This window comes from Mchenga conophoros, linkage group LG14 (assembly GCF_057382185.1).
Source record: "Mchenga conophoros isolate Kocher_MC1m ecotype Shallow Benthic linkage group LG14, M_conophoros_male_GT1.1, whole genome shotgun sequence".
Taxonomy (NCBI): Eukaryota; Metazoa; Chordata; class Actinopteri; order Cichliformes; family Cichlidae; genus Mchenga; species Mchenga conophoros.
This window is the reverse complement of record NC_140539.1, coordinates 37,593,967-37,606,199: the sequence shown is the minus strand read 5'-3', so window position 1 is coordinate 37,606,199 and position 12,233 is coordinate 37,593,967. Positions and strand designations below refer to the sequence as shown.

At 42.1% G+C, this 12,233-nt stretch overlaps 1 protein-coding gene across 4 annotated transcripts in view; it reads left to right on the top strand.

Annotated features, from left to right (window-relative positions):
• The window catches only part of LOC146560353 (leucine-rich repeat and fibronectin type III domain-containing protein 1-like protein), a 423,438-nt gene extending 411,476 nt beyond the window's left edge, over window positions 1-11,962 (top strand). For all 4 annotated transcript variants that reach the window (XM_085244426.1, XM_085244425.1, XM_085244422.1 and 1 more), the window contains 2 exons: window positions 5,854-5,903; window positions 10,624-11,962. The gene's annotated coding sequence lies outside the window, so the exon portion shown is untranslated. The remainder of the gene's footprint in view (window positions 1-5,853; window positions 5,904-10,623) is intronic.
• Window positions 11,963-12,233: the final 271 nt, after the last annotated feature.

Below are 12,233 nucleotides of genomic sequence, written 5' to 3'. Positions count from 1 at the left end.
TGTGTGTTCTTTCCAGCAGCTGCAGATCAATGCAAAGCTTCTTAGGTATGATAATTATGAGAAGAGTTGGACTTTTTCTGAATATTTCAGCTCTGCGCCCGCTGAAGATTTTAAAATCGGTGAACATGGTGGCGAGCTCAGAACTCGCTGCATCCTTTGTGAAAACCCCATCACCCTTTACACCTGTGCACCTCTGATCAAAGACAAACAGATGCTTTTGGCTGAGATTTTATATGATCATTGTCCAGGAATCCTTGTGCTTATTTTTCCGCCTCCCCTCGTTTCTCTCTCACTTCTTCTAACCTCTATTTTTACACTTATGAGTTGTTCTTTCCTCCCTCTTTTATCTGGCAATCGTGACCTTTATTTGGGAACGCTTTGTCATCTCTTCCCCCTCTTCCTCTGAATATCCTCTCCTTTTGCTCTGTCCTCCCTTCCTGTTCTCCCTGTTATCTTTTCTCTCTTCATTCATCATATCCTCCCTGTAATAATATACCTCTCATCTAAAAACTCACATTCTGCACACACACTTGTCCGTACACACAATGAAACACTCGTTTTTTTCCTAATGGAAGCAATCTCAGCGTTCACCACTGACCCTTTTGTTGTAGGTCCAATATGCACCACATACATTCACACAACAGAAACCACACAGAGGTAATCTCAACACACCTGCTTCCTCTCCAAACCAAATGAACTGCTGGTCAGCCTGAGTCACTGCTCCCTGAAGGGCCATCAGTATCTTACCTGTTAAACATGCACATGGCCAAACAAAGCTTTACAAACACACAGTGAATCTTTACATGAAAAGGTTTAGTTCAGATTTTGCATCACTCCCCAGCATAGTGTTTCCAGATGTTGCAGGTGATTCCCTTTCGCTCATACAAACATCATCTGGATGGATTGGCTTAAATTTTGGGACTAACATCTGTCTGCCTCCTAAACAATCTTTAGAATAATAGTTAACCTGCTCTCACTGTGCCTGCTCATATTAGTATGCTAACTAATAATTAGGTTGCAAACGATCACTGAAATATATTTCTGACAGATAAAATCGGACCACCATTTTTTCCCCTAGCTCAAGTATAGAAAGCTTAATCAAACCTTCCTACTTCTTTCTCATCCAGAAAAGAAAAGTCTGTTTCTGTTATACAGAGCAAAACGTAAAGTGGTGAAGGAGATCCTGATACAAGACACATGCAAAGGTGGACCTGCAGGCAGCCAGGTTACTTTTTACAGCGAGCCGTGGGTTTGCACCGTTTCAGGCTTTTATTAACGTATCTGCACAGAGATCATTACACAATAAAAATGCCTTTTCAAGATGGTTGTGGTTTTCTGTGTTTATACTGTGGTGTGTGAGGCATTAGCGATGTATTGTTTGGGTCTTCTGGGTTCTTAAGGGCTGTTCAGGGCTTTTCTGTGCATACTAGTCTATGATAGAGGATCTATCAGACTGATATCTAGGGAGTTTGGAGGCTGGGAGGATGCCTTGTTTTCTACGAGCTTTTCCTGAGCAGGATTTGTAGTGTAATGTTGGGCGCTGGTTGCTTTGAGGAGGCTAGTGCTTAGTCAAGGTTTGGGTAAGTGATATCTGTCAAAATAAATCCACCTGAATCCCAGAACTGAAGATTACGTGGGATATCATACTGAGATCATAAATACTACGGACTTCTCTGGTGGGTTTTAATGTTGTGGCTGCTCAGGTGTACTTTGAGGTAAGATGCTATGTAAAACTTTGTAGATTAGCGTATAGCAGGGATAGAGAACCCTATTATACAAGCACCAGGATGGCTACATGCAGTGCCATCATTGGAGCATCGCTGCATGTAGCCAACAAGTAGCGACAAGGGGAGTAGATAAGTGCTAAGACAAAAATGTCCTTTCAGCAAAGTTGACCTTTCAGAGAAATGAAGCTTGCACTACACAAAAGTGGACATACACCAAGCTATAGAACTGCCCACGCTGAACAGAAATGCACACAGTAATTCAGGCCTGCTGGCTCTCCAATGCAATCCCACCATCCCATCTCATGATTACCATGATAGAGAGAGAGAGTGCAGAGAGGCAGGCAGACACCGGCAGATATCATCACAGGGTGTTCTGTAAAGCCACGAGGCACCAGGGCATCATTCAGTGTGCTTTTATTATCCGAGCCTGGCACTTAAGCAGCACGATGGCACAGTGACTAAACTTCAGCCGCAATGGAGCCTTCACTGAGGCCAGCAGACCCTGCAAAGAGTCTTAGTGACACCTAGTGGTCACGCCACACAGTGATTTCGATCGTCTGCTTTTATTTTTACCCTCATGTATCTAGGGAAAACAGAAGGATGCTGTCATTCACATTCATGCATTCACACTCGCACTCGCACACACTCACACTGGGAGATTCCCAGCTCAAACAGCTCCTGCTGCTGAGGGCTGCTGCAGGGGAAGACAAAGATTTCAGAGTGAATCCACAAAGACGGTCGTGATTCTGTGTCATTTATAAGTAAGTGCTCATCATGGGGAGTTCACAGGAACTGGATAAGCACCTCCATCCACCAAAAGCAGTAAGCAAATACCAGTTTACAGCATAAATAAAGCTCCTTAGACTAGTATACAATAGAAGTGGTAAATGGCCTGCATTCGTATAGCGCTTTACTTCCCTAAGGACCCCAAAGCGCTTTACACTACATTCAGTCATTCACCCATTCACACACACATTCACACAATAGAAATTACTCCAATTCTGCACACCTTATTGTGTTTTTCATTCATGATTCTGTAATTGCTATAAGCACCAAGACTACAAGGTAAACAGCTGCCTTAGCAGACAGAGCTGCCATGTTCAGGTCTCTCCGCTGACGCTCTGTGAGATATAAGCCTGGGGCCAGCCGAGGATGAGCAGAGACTTTCCCCAAAGCTGGGCCAGTGTTTTCTTTTCTGCTGTGTGCTAAACTCAGATAGGTGTTGATATCCTTTATTGACCTAGGCGAGATGTAAACCCATGCCTTCTTCAAGGACCCAATGAGAGGAGAATTAACTTTGAGTAAACCCTGCCTGCTCCACATGCAAGGGCCCTACTTTAAACCCAGGACCATTTTGCTAACCAGTTAGCTACTGTGCTGTACAGAGATTAAGTATCACACACTGTTTTCTTCACTCTGTATTTTGCAAAATGATTCTTCCCTCCGACTCAAAAAACTGAAGGCTCTGCCTCCCATTCTACTTTTAAATACTCTAGTGGCCTGTTATGCTTGGTGATGGCATGCCAACTCTTGGTGAAGTCCTGGTGGTTCCAGACATCTTCTGTTTCATATGGCAATGGCTCTATTATATTCGAGCTTGCTTTTGTCTTGACATAATATGTACATTGCAGGACATTAGGAAGCTGTGAATGACAGGGAGGTGGCAAATGTAAGTGACAAAGAAGTTATGAAGAGTATTGCTGGCGTGGTCGGGTTCTATTTGGAAATGGTTTGTGAGTATGAAATTTATGTGAATTTATCACCAGAGCACGATACTAATGACATGTATGGACATCAGACGTTGGTATTTAAAATAATTATCAATACAATTCAATTCAGGTAGATTTATATATTACCAAATTACAACAACATTTACCTCGATGTGTGCAATACTTCAAGACAAAGACCCTTAAAGTATAAAGTATGAAACATCAAGTGAAGAAACACGTCAGTGGCATCAGTCACAGATCAGCTAGATGTGCTATACCTGTGCTATACCTGTGCTATACCTGTGCTATACACCAAGGTACTATTTGAAGCTTCAGGAATGTCAGCAGCATGTAATCTGTCATTCTACAGCAAAGCCGCACATGAAATGAGGTAGTTTAGAAAGCGGTCATTCTTTAAATGTGATGTTCTTTAAAATGATAGATATATTAGCTTCCTTAAAACCATAGAATAATAATAATAATAATAATGACAATTATGTATTTACCATAACTGTTAAAAGATAAGTTATTTCCCTTTTTGTTCCATTCCTTATATACAGAGCTGCTTAAACTGAATAAATTGTGTGAGAGCCCATTAAGAGAAAGCAGTGAAGTCCCAACTGAGGCTCTGCTGTTTCCTGATATCTAGTTTTACAGGGAGGCCTTTGAAATATAATTTGCAGCATAACATTGCCAATGGCTGCATAAACCCTTTGACAAAAAAATAAAACAAACATTATTTGTTAATCTCCATCTGAAAAGACCTGCGTAAATGTGGCATGGAAGTAGAAAGCGACGCTGTCAACAGTGGGCTTATATATCGTGAAGGAGAGAGCAGTCCAAAGATAGAGAGAGAGAGACAGAAGGGAGGATTATGGTCTTAGTATATTTAGTCCGTGAGACAGATGAGGAGGCAAAAAAGAGAAATAAAGCAAAACGACCAACCAAACAGAGAGAGAAGTGGAGATGAGTCACTGAGCCCCGAGACAGTTATTGACAAGAGAAGATGGAGGGATAAAGAGAGATGGAGAGAAAATAAGAGCTCGGTGATGTGGGAGAGGTGGTGGTGGTGGTGGGGGGGGGGGGGGCAAACTTGTGTGAGCAAGAATGACTTTATTGATTATTCAATCTGGGAAACTAGTGTGATCACAGTCATCATTTTTCTGTTGGTTGTGAGTTATGGATGCAGGGATTGATGAATTTGTGGAAGCGATGATGATGCTTTCAATTGAGAGTCGATCTACTTTCCACTCTCCCATAAATGTTTTGTCAGGATGTCAAAATGCAAGTAGGATGGATGGGTCATTTAATCACCAAATATTTTTGGTCAGTAAACACCTCATTTGAATGTTATAAATCCAAGAAGTTTAAGAAAACTTTTTGTGTTAAATTTAATTCATAATAATCAAAAAACAAGTAACCCTCAAGTTAATTTCACAACTGTGGGACAGACTGCAGTGGGCTTATAAGGAGCAAGTCTCACAGTCTGTGGGTTTATGATGCAACCACACCTACCTCCTCATCCACCCTGCTGGTGGTTATACTGAGGTAGGAATCAGGCTGTACAATACAAACTGCCCCACTCATTGACCGATCGAAGGTGTTGCAGCTAATTAAGATTAGCTCCATCCTTCCAGCTTCTTCCACTTATCCGGGGCCGGGTCGCATTGGCAGCAGCCTAAGCAGAGAAGCCCAGACCTCCCTCTCCTCGGCCCCTCCCCCAAGGTGAGAGATATAATCTATCCAGTGTGTCTGGGGTCTGCCCGGGTGCCTCCTCCCGGTGGGACTTGCCCGAACCACCTCAGCTGGCTCCTTTCGATGTGGAGGAGCAGCGGTTCTACTGTGAGCCCCTCCCGGATGGCCGAACTTCTCACCCTATCTCTAAGGGAGAGGCCAGCCACCCTTTGGATGAAGCTCATTTCCGCCGCTTGTATCCGTGATCTCGTTCTTTCATTCACGACCCACGGGTCATGACCAAAGGTGAGGGTAGGGATGTAGATCGACCGGTAAATTGAGAGCTTCACTTTTACGCTCAGCTCTCTCTTCACCACAATGGACCGGTGAAGAGAGACGGATTGGTGCTGCGGCCGCCGCACCAATCCGTCTCTCTCCCGCTCCCTTCTCCCATCACTCGCGAACAAAGAGCAGGCCATTCCCACTGCTTCGCACTCTGCTGCAAAACCCCAAAAAACCATAAAGCCCCAATATCTCTTATTTGTTTTTTTTCTGCTGATCAGCTAAACAGGCTTAAACTGGATAATATGGAAAATTGTGAGCTTCAGAGGTGCCTGTAGGTGGATTAGGTTTCTTTTAGACGTGACCTGACAGTTGCTTCCCCGTGTGTCTTTCTCGATGGGTTGATATCTGAACTCTGATCCCATCTTGTTGTTACTTTTTGTTGGTTGTGTGTTTTTCAGATTTACTTACATTCAGCTTCACAGCGCTGGAGGGAGAAGAGGTGAGAGAGGTGAGAGATCAAGCACACACACAAACACACTCGCGTATGCACACAGGTTGGAGGGTAACCACTCATCGTACCACCAGAGATGTCAGAACATCTTGAGGGGAGAGAGGGCTGGAAACATGTTAAGCATGCTTTAATAGAGAGAGAGGGGGGAAATGGAGTGAATGAGGAAGAGATGAAGGGAGAGTGTAGCAGTCAGCAGCCATTAGCAGGCCTGGAGTCTGTCTGCCTCTAAGTGCTCTGTAAATATCGCCTTGCCTTAGTAAACAACATTATTCTCCTTTATTGGGCCATTATGCAATGGCCTGATCCCCCACAGTATGCAGATTGGTGTCACTCCATTATGTAAGACTTCTATTTCATTATGTAAGCATTCTCCACCTCCCCTCCTCCCCTCCACCTCTCCCCTCTTTGCTTTCTGCTCATCCATCCCATTAACAGTTTCTGACAAGAGGCCACGTTTTTTTAATTTATGTCATCACATATGACTTCATTCTCAATCAGTGTGCACTGATCTTCATATTCAGTGTTTCATAATTCTTTATATTCTTCATATTTTTCATATTGTCCCATTAACTGAGTGATGCCACCAAGATATTTAACCCCAATGTCTCTTCACAAAAGACTGCAGTGTGCTTCAAGGTTTATAATTTATCAGATGGTGCGTTTCACTTACAACTATACAAAGATTTTTCACTTTTAATGTATCAATTTATGAATTTAAGCATTAAAGTTGCATTGTAGCGTGATGCTTTTTGGAGGCAGAATTTATCATATTTCTGAAACCATGCTGGAGTGCGACATTATCAGCCAAGACTGGTTAGATAAGCTAGTAAACTGTAAGTTATTGAAGAAAAAGAAAGCATAATTTTATTTTACAAACTTAAAGCAACAACAAGTTATATTACCTGAAAATTTAAAAAGCAAAAAGATTACCCTATTAGACACTTCACTCTCAGACTGCTGGCTCACTGGTGGTTCCTGAAGTATTCACGTACTCAAGTATGATTCGAGGCAGAGCCTTCAGCTGTCAGGCCCTAGTTTGGAGTCAGGAGGGAGACACTCTCTACAACCAGTAAGTTCAATTCAATTTTACAGTCACCTCAAGGCACTTTATATTGTAAGGTAGACACTACAGTAATACATACAGACAAAAACCCAACAATCATATGACCCCCTCTGAGCAAGCACTTTGGTGACAGTGGGAAGGAAAAACTCCCTTTTAACAGGAAGAAACCTCCGGCAGGTTTCTTCCGGCAGGCTCAGGGAGGGGCCACGACGGGTTGGAAAACAGGATAAAAGACATGCAAGTAATTAAGTAAGCAGATTGGTGCCCTGCTTCCTGTTAAAACTGAGTTTTTCTTCCCCACTGTCGCCAGACGTTTGCTCACAGGGAGTCATTTGATTGTTGCGGTTCTCTGTATTATTGTAGGGTCTTTTCTTACGATATAAAGCACATCAAGGTGACTGCTGTTGTGATTTGGTGCTATATAATAACACTGAATTGAATTGAATACAGTTGTTTTGAAGACTGAAACTAGCGTTAAACACAATCACTTTTTTGCAGTCTGGTAGCCAGCCTCAAGTGGCCAGCAGAGGAACTGCAGTTCCTGACACAGAGCAGAACAACTTAATTTCCCTTGATTGGAAGTATTTCTCAGTGTAGCAAAATAAAGCTTTATTTATTTTACCAGACTAAAGAGGGGCTGGGATGCCCTGTATTTGCATTTCAAATATAAGCAGAAAAGAGTTTGTGGGTGAGAAGGGGATCGTTTCCAAAGCAAAGTATATGCAGGAAAGCTTTTCTAAAAACCTGAAATCTCAGAAGCTGGCCAAGCAGTCACTGAGTCATCAGTACTGAAAAACAAAAAAACCCTGCAGCACACACCGTGGGTGGATATGTGCATGTTTTTTCTTTTCCCCATAAGTTGGGAAGCCTCAAGTGTGTTGGATCAATAACAAAGAACAAGCATATATTCAAGAAAGCTGCAGTCTATAAATAAAATAAAGACTTCCACTCTAAGAGGCCAGCTCGTGAAAATCAAGTTCACTTAAACCACAGAAAGACAAACAAGAAGCAAAACACAGAGGGAAATTCAGTTAAGTGTTCATAAGAAGACGTAAATACAGAAATATAATACTGTGCAATTGTTAGTACAGTGTTTAATTATTCAGTCTGTTTCTACATTTTGCTGAGCTCTATGTTTGTAAGAGAGTAAATCGCATGTACACACAACTTGCTGTCATCCATGGGTTTCAATAGCACTCTTCTGTCAGATGCTGCTGTCTCTTAAAGGTACGCATGAGGTTTTCTTCTCGCATCTGTGAGCTGACATGTTGGCAGCAGCAATATTAGGAATGCATAGTGGTGAAGTTTGTCATATAGGAGGCTTTGGTTTGTGTCCTGTTCGGGAGCTTTGTGTTGTGTGCCTTCTTTTTACTCATTGGTTTGAAAACTACCAACAACAACCTCACAGTTTGCATTAAAATCACAGTGACCCTGCAGATAAGAGATGAGTCTTTTTTATTTAAAAACGACACAAGCGATCTTTTACAGGTGTCCATAAGTAACGGCTTAGTGAAGATAGTTGTGTTTCTAAACCCAACACGTATGGAGACCTTGTGCCGTAAATCTGGGAGATTCTTAAGATTAAAGACTCTGATGAGGGACCTGGTCAAGACAGCCAACAGCACAGCCAACAGTGGTTACACAGACTATTAACACACACAGACACACATAAAAAGTATATAGATGTACAGATGTACTATTGATGTATTATTTAAAACAATAAATATTAAATGTAACAACATTTAAGTGGGAGAATGAGTCACTGACTCGGGGTAAAAACAAAGGCAGTAATATGTCTGTGAAGGTTCTCAGTCATCCAGGTCATCGTAGTCTAAGGAGCTTGGAAAGAAAAGCGTCTGGACTTCTTTAAGTTGCTTGAAGACGTTTCACCTCTCATCTGAGAAGCTTCTTCAGTTCTAGGGTCAAATGGTGGCGATTCCCGGATTTAAGCCCTGTGGGAGCCATTTATGTCCACTATGACTGACCATCTTTGAACAGAGGCGGTGGTTTTGAGATCCTTCCCAGACGCCTTAACGCCCACTCACATCCTGGGCCATCTGACCTCAGGAAATCATATGATAGGGTGGGGCCAGGTTTCACAATGAGCTCACCCGAAACCTGATTGTGACTAGGGCTGCCACAAACGATTATTTTGATAGTCGACTAGTCACCGATTATTTTTGCGATTAGTCGACTAATCAGATCATCATCCATTGGACGTACAGCGTACAGCTTATTGCACCAGCAGCATCTGGTCTTATATAACTATCATTAGCTTACAGCTTGAAGTGTTTGTGCTAACTAAAAATAAAGACAAGATGGTAGTTTATTAAATTTTAATGAAATTTGCAGATTGTTTCGGTGAAGTTTAATAAACTCCTTGCTTTCTAAAATATAACAGGACACCGGAGTATATTCTCCAGCGTCTCACACTTCTGATAATCAGCTGTCTGCTTGACAGTTTTAGCTGTGTAAAAACTATAACTTTAATCTCAGCCAAACCGATTTACTCAGGAACAAATAAAATACTAAAGAAAGCCAAACAATAACATTTTTAAGTTATCTAAGTGACTTATATATATGTTTAACCTGACTAGCGAAAGACGGCGGTGGGTTTGAAAACGATTTGCCGGGAGTCCGGTGTTCTCACGGCGCTAGTTAGCCTTGCCCCCGGCTCGCTAACGAGCTAGTGGGTAACAGACGTCTCCGAAAACGTCGGAGCGCTTTTGAAAATATGTGGTGTCCTGATAAACTGAGCAGATATTTGAGGTTTACACAGCTACATTCTCGCCTGAAAATATGTTAAACCTTTATTTTGTGACCCAGAAAGAATAATAAGAGTAAAGTTAAAACTAACTAGCTGCCGCCATTGTTGACAACTGCGCTATGAATTCTGGGACACAGCTTCTTCTTCTTCGGGGTTTAACGGCAGCTGGCATCCTTGTACATGCAATGCTGCCATCTTCTGTTTCAGTCCGTTATTACACTCTTAAATCCTACTACTCATTCCTGCGTCCTTTGTGATCTTACAAAGCTTCAAACGACGCGTCAACTATTAAATTAGTCGTCGACGATTTTAATAGTCGACATAATCGTGACTAGTCGACAAATCGTGGCAGCCCTAATTGTGACCTACACCCACTTTCACACTTTGGCTTATGTGATTAGGTAGAGGATCATTAAGGGGTCCTTTGTCCCTCTTGGGGGGGGGGGGGACATTCCCACAGGGCTTAAATCTGGGACTCTCCACCATTTGACCTTAGAGCTGAAGAAGCTTCTCGGATGAGAGGTGAAACATCTTCGAGCAACTTAAAGAAGTCCAGACGCTTTTCTTTCCAAGCTCCTTAGACAGGCAGTAATAATTAAGCAGAAAACTTGTGACAGATTAGTTAAAACACCTTTTAGTTTGGTGATTTAAATGAAAATATAACTTAGTGAGTAATAAGATAAATAATCACCTGTTGCAGCTGTCTTACTTTGAGATAATTCCCTTTATTCACTTATTCAGAGATGATAATGTGGATTTATCACTTTTTTTTTTAATTTACTCAGAAAGTTTCAGTCAAAAAACTGAAATCAAACCTAAAGTTTCTTTATGTAGATCAAAAATCACTCACTGACTGTGAACCACTCTCCATCTCTTATCTGTTTCAGGTGCCTCGTGGGTTGTATGTTAACATCCTTCTTGTGAGCCCTGACGGTTTGATACACACTATCCTCTGATACCACATCATACCAGACCCACACAGGATGTGACCTTTGGAGCCAGAGAATTCAAAGCCCACCTGCTGATATGCAAAAGACCCCACGCCGCTGGGAGAGACATGTTGGATGCAGGTCTGGAACTGGTTCTCGAAACTTTGGATCAGAGGAACGAGATAAAACCCTCACAGAAGCTCTTTTTCTTCTTTCGAGGATGTAAACAATCATCTGATGGGTGTTTGTGTGATCGCTTCGTTTCTGAGAATGTGCAGAACAGATGTATGTGGACAACATTTCCCCTGGATGTTATTGTGGTCAGTGGTTGGTGGCACCGCTCTTCTCTTTCCCCAGCATATAGTCATATGCCAAAGGATTACAACAGTATTATGACAGCACTATTACAACACTGGGAGGACACCCAGACTTCCGGAAACACACCTCTTAGAAACTCCATGTTGGGCCTTGGATTGAAAATATGAGCACATTGTCAGCGTCTTGTCTCAAAGCATCTATGATAATAACAAACAGTCAAGAAACTAAACCGTGAACTCTTCTGGCACTTTAATCATATGTTTTCATCTCATCCCTCTGCCCTGCCTTCTCTGGCTCTATTTCTCTTAATCACTCTGTCTCTCCCCTTTTCTCTCTGATGAACAGCTGACTTGTATATCCTCCAGTATTACCAATCTAACTCTTCTGGCTGTGGATGACTTAGAAAATGTTGACATAATCGGTATGTTTGCGTCCATTGTGGATCGGTTCTCTCTTTGTTGGAATATTACAAAAAAAATTAAAATCGGTGTCCCGAGGACGGAGCCTTTAGGAGCACCAGCGGGAAGTGATTCAGCGTCTGCGGCAGCACGCGTGCGTCTCTACACGTGACGGTGAAAGCGGCGAAAACGCTCTAACGCTGGAGAGCAGCTGTGTGTGAACACATCGCTGGTGAACTTGACCGAAACTGTTCCTACCACTAAACGCTGGCACTCGGGATGGTTAAATATACCAAGTGGTTTTAAAAAATGGCCGGCAGAACTTGCGCCGTCCCTTCCTGCCCCCCCTCCCCTCCTCCCTCCCCCTCGATGCCCCTCTTTGCCGTTGACAGTGTCTGTGTTTGTATGCGACATACACCTTACAGTCTTCGATGGTTTGATACCCATGATTTACTTTGAATATAACGAAACTAATGACCACAATAAGGAGAAAAAAACACAACAACATGCGATTTTATGCTTTCATAGATACAATTATGTGGATTTATAATGAAATAAAAGGTATTTTTCTTGGAAGAAAAGGAATTTGTTGTTATTCACATTTCAAAAGAAGACTTCTCTCTAGACAGAAGCACTCTGTTTATGTTTGTTATTGAGAGGTATTTCTTCCTGCTTTTCTATAAGCAATAATATCGCACATCCGAGCAGAAGAAACAAAGTCATTTTCAATATTAAGAAAGATCAATTGTGATGTGTTCCTTTAATCACAGCTCTACAGCTCCAAACTCTAAGTCTGTGTTATCAATGATAATGTTTTTTCTCTGTTTGTGTACTTTAGCTTCAGAGGTGCAA